We start from the raw sequence: 9,094 nt of genomic DNA, 5'->3' as shown, positions 1-9,094 counted from the left end.
TGTGTGTGTATATCTCTGTCTCTGCTGAGCCCAGCAGTCAAGGCAGAGATGATAAGACAGTTTCTATCGACTCTTTCTCTCCCTCCCCTCACTCCTCTTTACTCACTCTCTCTATCCTCTCTCTCTCTCTCTCTCTCTCTCTCTCTCTCTCTCTCTCTCTCTCTCTCTCTCTCTCTCTCTCTCTCTCGTTTATCTCAGCACACTGAAGCTCATTTAACAAAAGCCAACACAAATAATCTCCCCTCAGCTTTCTTCCTTCCTTTTTTCTCTTTACAATCTTCTCCTCCAGGCTATTCCTCTGATATTTCTCCCCCTGTCATTCACAAACACAAACACAAGCTAACATATGCATGTGCACATAATTCAAACATGCAAACAGACACACTCACCCTCCCGCTCACTCTTCTCCTCCTGCTCGTCGTCTTTCTGCTCCTCTCTGAGACTCTTTCTCTCTCTCCCTCTCAGCCTTGCAGCTGCTACGTGGTCACGTGACCTTTTTTTCTATCCACTCCCCCCCCCTCCTCCTCCTCCTCCTCCTTCCCCTCTACATCCACCCACCCCCTCCTCCTCTCCTCCTTCTTGCCCTCCCTCTCTAGCTATCACCCTCTCATCTTTTCCGCTCTCTTGTCTGACACTCTTTGTATCTTTCCATTTTCTCTACTTAGCTTTCTTTATCTCCCTCTCTCTCTGTCTCGTTCTGTTTTTTTCTTTTCTCTCTTTGCTCTTCATCCTTCCTCCTTTTGGCTCCCACTCCCGGCAGAGGGGAGGGTGGTGGTTGGAGGATGGGGGAGGGGGGAGGTAGAAAGAGGAGGAGGAGGGTTTATAGCGAAGTGTGTGTGTGTGTGTGTGTGTGTGTGTGTGTGTGTGTGTGTGTGTGTGTGTGTGTGTGTGTGTGTGTGTTAACCCTCCATCCATCACCCTGTCTCTCGCCGCTCATCACCTCTGCCTGCTTTGGGGACAGGGGTGAGGTGGGGGAGGGGAGGCTTCTGACAGTGACCTTTCACCTCTGAACTCTGACCTCTGCTGCCCCCAAACAGCAGAATGTTTAAGGGTGAAACACACAGCAGCTCTAAATACAAATTAAGACATTTAACTCCCTTTAGGGATGGTTTTTGAAGTGATGACTGAATGACTAAACATAACTCAGAGGCCACACCAGCAGCCCCCATGAGGCTGTAATGTTCACCGCTCAACACAAATCTATAGGATGGATGAAAAATGTAGAGACAATTTGAATGCACAAAAAATAGGTCAAAGCTGTAGATGGGGCTATAAGTTGTGAGACAAAGCTAACAAAACCAAAAAGTGAATTCTCCATACAGTGTCAAGTCACTTAACAGCTCATCTTTGATATCATGTAAGGCACCAAACTGTCCTCAGAGCTTAATGCTAGAGTTAACAGGATCACAGTTATCTTGTTACAAACAAGATAACATACAGACAAGATAACATACAGATAAACAAACATCGGTGCTGCCACAAAAGCTTACAGTATGTTCCCAATATATGATTGAGTAATACTTAAAAAGTACATTATAAAAAAATCAATGATGAGATACGTCAAACCAGCAGATACTGATTCAATAAAAAAGGGACAAGAAGTTATTCAACTTCCTAAACATTTCTTATCTTTTCTTGAAGTTTCAAGTCTTCCTTTATACAAAGGCCAAAAACAATTGAAAGAACTATAGCTGATCCATGACCACTGTGTTCTGTCAGACAAATACACAAAGCCAGGTCTTCAGGTCAGGCTTTGTATTGGTTGCTAGCTAACGGCTAGAGCTAATTGACTGTGTTGAAAACTGGTTGTCTAAATCAAGTGCAATAAACACCTGAATTATGGCAAATGAAACAAAATTAAATGTTTATATCATAGATTGTATAAATAATGGACGTAGTATCCTTGACGTCACCCATCTGTTCCTGAGCGCTATTTTGAAGCTAATGACGGCGGCAGCCATATTGGAAATACGGAACTCAACCGGGCAGAGTGTGACGTAAAGGGGCGGAGTTTGAAACTCCTAGCCAACAGCTATGTGTTCCCCGACTGGGAGTCAAGTCAGTCATGGCCTTATTTGATCAAAAACTTGTAATCTTAATATCTTCTGAACCATCACGTTAGAAAAAAAAATAATTCACCCCCGCACAGTGTGTGAAGATAGAGAGATTAGCTACGTAGAGCAAAGACGTTTTTGAACCAGGCTGTAAGCATGTTTATTAATGCTGTAAAGATCGTCTTTTTTGAATTGGTTTCTATGTGGTTTCCGGTGATTCTCGATGAATTGCAATAACACTTCTGCATGGGCTTCATTGTTTGAGACCGGAGGTTGCCGCTTGGTTTAGACATAAAAATGTTAGAACCCTGCAGGCACAGTTCTGTTTTAGCATCAGCAGCTCTTTGACAACAACTCTTCAGCTAGCTTTCCAACATTAAACGTCATTATGGTTCCGGTAGCTGACCTTATAGTGTGTGTACTCCAATTGAGGTAAGCTCTGGTATTTTCAGCATAACCTCTTATTGATTCTTTCCTGTCTCTCTTGGGCTTTACAGACGCCATTAAGACAAAAAAAATGCTGGAAAATATATATATATCATTTTAAAAAAAATGTTGCATTGAACTCGTTAGCCTACTAATGCTAGCATGTTACAATACATGTTGTGAATTTAGACTTGTATTTGTAAAATGGATTCATGCATCAGTATGTTTGCAATACACTAAAAGAACAGCTGATTATAATTGAGGAATAATGGTTACGATTAACACTCTAATAAAAGTTTGTCCCTTTGCATTTCATCCAATACCAGTATATTTTTGACCAAATCACACTTCTGTTCCAGATATACCATCAACCTGCTGTGGTTAAAAATACTCCAACCTGTGCCACAAACTAATAATAAAACTACCCCCAGCTTTGCCAGAATGGATTTTACATTGGGTGTGACGTCACTGATCCCCACACTAACACGCCTACACGCACACTCTCACTCTGCTCAGCGTGATGTAAGTGATATCAAACACGGTGAGACCTCTGTGTTTGACACCTATTCTGTGTCTCTCGCTCTCTTGCACTTTCGCTCTCTCTCTCTCTAACCACACGCAAAAACAGGTTAACACCCACCACACAGGGGGGACTGTGAGGACAGCAGGGGGGGACCTGCTTTGCCCCGTCAGCTCATTAAAAGAGCACAATGTGTGTGGGTTTGTAAAAGTGTGCAAGTGTGTGTGTGAGAGCAGGGATGGGTCATTATGATGGAAGAAGAGGTTGAAACACACTACTTTCTCATTAACCCTCATCACAATGGCATGTCGGAGTGTGTCTGTGTTTTTGTGTTGCTACGATGTTAACACATAAATTGCAAAATGTTACCTCACACTAGACAATGACAATGAGTGTGCACACAAATACACACACAGACAAATGTTTTCTCAACCACAAATTTGTTCTACTCAAGTTTTATGACACTATTACTGGAGTTCCTACAAATGACCGATAATCTCAACAACAGCTACTGTTGCTGTTACAATAGCTGGCAGACTTTTTAAATCCCTCTAACAAGCACACAGATACTAGAGAGAGCAAGAGAGAGCAAGAGAGAGAAAGAGAGAGAAAGAGAGGGAAAGAGAGGGAAAGAGAGAGAAACAGAGGGGGAGGAAAAGTAGCCAAATGTTTTACAGCCTCTTAAACTTGTCTGTAATAGCAGTCAGAGTGGCGTCAACACAGCAGTCTCCAGGGTTACTCCAGGGGCTGCTAAATGGCTTTACTAGCTTGAGTCACTCTTCAGCTCGCTCAGAAACACTTAACACTTCCTTACAATCCATAAACAACGAACACACTCCCCCAGTGCAGCATCTCACACACTCACATCACAGAAACAGGAATGCAGATTGAGAAAAAGGAAAAAGACGTAATTACGTTTTCAATGGAAACATGCATATATAGCAGTCTATGCTAACATAGGCATGTAAACAATATGCTGAGTCAGGACTCAGGCACTGCGCATCAAAAAGTGTATGCATGTGACCCAGAGGGACCAAACAACCACCACACATTTATAGTCCTGGGGTAAATGGAGCAGAAAAATCACATAATGTAATAACCAACACCTCCAGCAGTGGAAAAAAAACTCCTCAGCAAGAACATCCAAAGATGAGCCGAAGCAGAGAATTAGGAGCAGAAACAGAAACAAGGAGGAAGTATGAGAAGTGTAGCAGTCATTATTTTTTTCTTATTTAACAGTGTGTCTGCTAGAACACAGCCATGTGTACTGTGCAATCATAACGGAATTAAGATGTCGTTGAAAGGACTACATTTTGAGGACAGGGCTGAAAAAACGTCTTCTCTTCCCTCCAACTCAGACCTTCACTTCACCTCCTCCTGGCTTCAGGGAGCTTCTCCTCTTTTCATGACCTCTTCTCCATGTCTATAATCAGTGTTCTTGTCTGCAAACATCTTGTCACTGTCTGTCAAATACAAAAAAAGCAGATATAAATAGCAGCTGTTTTGGGAGACTCACACTTCTCTCTGTCTGTCCGTGTTACTTTGCTTTGTCATTTCCCCTCTCACTGTCTCCTTTCCAGTCTCCTACCGCTCGCTTGACAGCCTCTCCCATCACGTCGGCTGCTTTTCTCTTTCACCCTCTGTGTCATCGATCTTTCCTGCAGTGTGTGGCTCAGTCTCGGCGCTCTGATATGAAGATGAAGCAAAAAGATAAAACTATCTGAGGCAAACCAATCTTAACTCCGTGTCTGTTTGTTGGGGCGCCTGGCTGTTTCTGACTGTTGCCTGCAGGCTGTTCTGCGTGTGTTAGCAGTGGAGGTGTACATAGAGGGTCATCATGTCACCAGGTGCCAACACTATGATGGCTAGACCTCCAGCATCTGAACAAACATGAGGGGTGGAGACAAGCCGACATTGACTCCTGTTGCACAAAGGTGTGGGAAGACAAACAGATGCACACAGGCTGACCTGCCAGGCTGCTGCTGCTGGACCATGTACAGGTGTAACTGAGGTGTGTGCTAACTAAGAAGAGGACCTGCTAAACTACTATGGTTGTAGTAAACAATGGAGTTAGTGTTTAAAGCGTAACTTCAAGATGAGGTTTGGGTCAGAAGAACAGAGCTGATATTGTTGTTTCAGAGGAAATACAGATTTGATGGATTATTTCCTCATTCAGGAGCAGTGAGCACATTAAACTGGAGCAACAAGAAAAGCATACACAGAAGTAGATTTCTGTCCCTCCCCTCATTACCTCAGTCCTCTGTGTCAGTACCTGGCTTCTTCTCTCATTGACTTTGGATGTTGGTTCCAATTTTAAATCCCATCACAAACAGGCAAACTGCATTTGCTATTCAAGAATTATAGCTGATATTTAATGGGTTTGGGGAACATGTTTCATCAAATACTTTTTTCAAGGTCAAGAAAGCATTGTCTACTAAATCAGTTGGTAGCTTAGAAAAAAAAAGGTTAATCACGTTTTTTGATTTCAAAAGACGACATCTTTGACTCTGTCGGGGCAATATTTCAAAAACAAGCCAAAGTCTGAATGTCTTCATCTTACAATCATTGATATCAGGCTGGAAACCGAAAGGTTATTTCTGTTGATGTGATTAAAACAGTTGTCTTTGCATTCCCTAACAAAAGGTTAACTAACAGCAGAAATGTTTAACTGTAAGGAGATTAATTAGGATGAGATTCTGAGACTAAAACCACAGCTCAGCCAGCCAAAAACACATAAAGACTAATCTATACAGAGTTACATCACTGTGAATCATTTCAAGTTATTTTATCAAATCATCTATTTATAAGAAAGGAATACTTGATATATTTTTCATTGCATGAAAAAGAAGATCAGAGGTGCATCAGAAGCCATGGGTTTATAGTAGCCTATCAGCCTATCTATAAAAGAGGGAGGTAATTAAAGAGATTGGAGGTTTACTCAGTAACCCCTGCTGAGCAGCTGGTCTATGGCAGGTCAGATGAAGCACATGGTGCATGGACCGTGTGTGTGTGTGTGTGTGTGTGTGTGTGTGTGTGTGTGTGTGTGTGTGCGTGCGTGTGCGCGTGCGTGCGTGCGCGTGTTGAACTCCAACTGCGGGCTGTGTACAGACACAAAAGCGACGTGATCCGCTTGACTGCTGCTAATGCGCCCCGCGGCATCTATCTCAGTCAAACAATACAGTCGCTGTTAAAGGTCCCGGATTAAAGAGCGACTCCTCTGACTCCCATGGGTGCTGTATGTGTGACAAACCATCACAGGAAAGCAGAGTAGACACCGAGCTGTGTTTCAGGTCTTTCTTCCTGCCCGTTAAGTTTACAGGAAGCAAACAGGAGCACTGTTTGATCACTGACAAGTTTGACAAGAAAGATAACATAACAAGGAACCACAAACACCTTAACAAGCCTCACCTTCTGCGCCTGCGTCAAGGCAGACACTGTTAACAATACCTAACAGGAATTTTTTTTTTTTTAACTGCAAAATAAAAGTCTTTACTGCTCCTTATGTGAACATTATAGCAAGACATCTTCGGCCCAATCTCAATGTCCACCCTCAAGCACTCACTGGCTTTTAGGCGCGTTAGAGCTGTCCCACTGTCAAATCATCAAGTGTGTGAGGGATCTCTCACTGACTTTTTGAGCCCCTTATGCCCCCTCTCCATAAGTAGGCATTTTTGCAGACTTAGCGTAAAGGAATTACCCATAGTTCATAGCATTGTGACGTGAAACACGGGACTCCCAGGGCTAGCCAGAGAGCAAGGAAAGGTAAACGAACGACGTAACATGAAATAAAAAGAGTGCAACAGTAAAAAAGAAGCATGAAAGTGGCAATGAAATTTACAGGTAAAAAAAAGTTTGCCTGTAAGTATAAATATAGAAAACAGCCATAATCTATTCATCTTCACATATATTTGTGTACAGTATAATGTAGCCGATATATTTAGAATTATATAGCCTATGAATATATTTGTAGTTATATAGCCTATTTATATATTCTAAATTGTATGGTTAAGCAGTCTGTACGGTAAGAGCCTGGATCACATGGCAGTCAGTCCGTCCCTTAAGCTCCTTGAATTTGAGGAAAGTAAAAATTGTGCAATAAAAATTCCTAATATCCTAAGGTGAGCCGGTGACGTCATGCAGGTTATGTGAGAAGTCTCAAAGGGCTGTCCCATTCCCAGTTCTAAAGTTTGAGCCCTTACAGCCTCCTGCCTTCAATCACTTTACAGCTGACGTCAATTAAGTCAAGAAGTACTCAGGGCTCAGGGCTCAGGGTTTAGGGAGGACATTGAGATTGGGCCTTCAATGAACAGCTAGCTTAGCTGCAGTGTATCAGCTATAGCATTCAGTCGAAAGCATTGGGTATACGCTGCCGACTTTTATTTTGAAAGTATAAACCGGAAGCAGCTTTCCCCTGCTGTCTTCACAATGTCAGTTAAGCTGGACCAGTTTGTCTTACTACACATTGCTGAATGATTCAATCACACACTTTTAGTTTTTAATCCGATTGTCGTTTCTTTAAAATGTTTGCATGTCACTTCTTTTCCAAAATAGATGAAAATGTAAAAGTGAGTGGCCAAACAAATCGAAACGAAACTGCCGCTATCATGCAGAGAAAACACAATAAAGTAGACTGAGTTACACTATTAAGTACACACCACAAAGTAAAGACCAACAATTATTGCCAGGAACTTATAGAAGACAAATCTAAAGGTCCTGCGAGGAAATCACCAGTCCGCATCACGGAGGAGAAGCATCATTTAATTCAGATTTATTAAATAGTTAACCCGTTGTTAACTTTAGAAACAGTTGATACGCGTTCAATAGATTATATAGTTCAAGAGATGGTTGAACTCTAGGCTACAAAGAGGCAAACCCTGAGACATCTTGTACTAAAACAACAGAAAACGACAACTTACCGTCTCATCAAAGAACAGAGAAGCCACAGCCTTTGCGCATCCTTTGTCGATTAACTGCGCCAGTTTTTTACGCATCAATATACTGTGTTAACTCCACGATATTACAACAACACACACCAGTGTGTGAAGGAGGACAACACGTTAACTGTCCTCAGAGAGAGAGAGAAAGAGAGAGAGAGGGAGAGGGAGAGAGAGAGAGAGGGAGAGGGAGGCGGGGTATAGAGAAAGGAGGGAGGAGGAGGAGGAGGAGGAGGTTGAGCACCTGCTCCACTGATGCTCCCTGGAGAGATAGAGGGATGGAGAGGAGGAAGATGTGGCCCCAGACTGCTGATAGCTCACAGCCTGGACATGTTTACTGTCCACTGGAGACAATCAGGTCTGTTCAAGTCAGCTCCTCCTGTTCTACCCCCTACAGTACACAGGAGTAATGCTCACAGGCTAATTATAGTAATACTGCCTGTACTGATCTACTGCTGTTGCTCCATACCCTCCCAGAATATGCAGAAGTACTCACAGGCTATTTACTCATATTAATTTTATGTTGCTGCATTGTTAACTCACAAAGAGTACCCTGAGGATATACTTACTGCTAGTACTAACATGCTGCTCTTATGTACACGCTTACAGGAGTACCGACAGGCTTATTATTTATTTATTTATCTATTTATTGTTTTCTATTTGATTTGAGCTTTAACTGAACTGTACACTCCCTGGGTATACACAAATACTCAGGCTACTTTTATGTTTATCTACTGCTGCTGTACTGTGCTCCCCCAAAGCACACAGCAGTAAATGCAGGCTCATCGTAATCCACAATATTACTAGTACTCTACAAGTTCTGTACTTTACACTGGCATAGCATGCCAATGTCACAGCTGGTCCAGGTGCTGAGTCTAGTTGCTGCATAAATTGTTGCTTACATTATGACAATGAATCCTTTTTACATAGCTTATTACAGTGTTACCAAGAAAAAAAAAAATGGGCAGAGAAAATGTTCATTAACAGCCATTTTGACCATTTGGGGGCATTGCCACAAACCAAAAAAACATAATGGACATGCTTTAATTTCATGAAGTTGTTATTGTCAAGAAGAGCATCAGTTAGGAATTGTGAGTCCTATAGACTGTATAAAATATGGACTTAGGATCCGTGACGTCACCTATCTGTTTCTGAAGAGC

General features: G+C 42.2%; 1 protein-coding gene across 3 annotated transcripts in view; it reads right to left on the bottom strand.

Moving 5' to 3' along the window:
- LOC117813893 (genetic suppressor element 1-like) overlaps positions 1-8,081 on the bottom strand; it is a 25,400-nt gene extending 17,319 nt beyond the window's left edge. Inside the window, exons 1-2 of one of the 3 annotated variants that reach the window (XM_034684948.1) lie at positions 6,409-6,434; positions 4,517-4,686 (exon numbers count right to left, since the gene is read on the bottom strand). The gene's annotated coding sequence lies outside the window, so the exon portion shown is untranslated. Of the gene's footprint in view, positions 1-389; positions 743-4,516; positions 4,687-6,408; positions 6,435-7,916 lie in introns of those variants that run through there. The other 2 variants (XM_034684946.1, XM_034684949.1) reach the window with 2 other exon arrangements.
- Between the last annotated feature and the right edge of the window lie 1,013 nt (positions 8,082-9,094).

The sequence above is a fragment of the Notolabrus celidotus genome, chromosome 6 (assembly GCF_009762535.1).
Source record: "Notolabrus celidotus isolate fNotCel1 chromosome 6, fNotCel1.pri, whole genome shotgun sequence".
Lineage (NCBI taxonomy): Eukaryota > Metazoa > Chordata > Actinopteri > Labriformes > Labridae > Notolabrus > Notolabrus celidotus.
The sequence above is the reverse complement of the archived record's forward strand: the minus strand, read 5'-3'. Positions and strand labels throughout refer to the sequence as shown.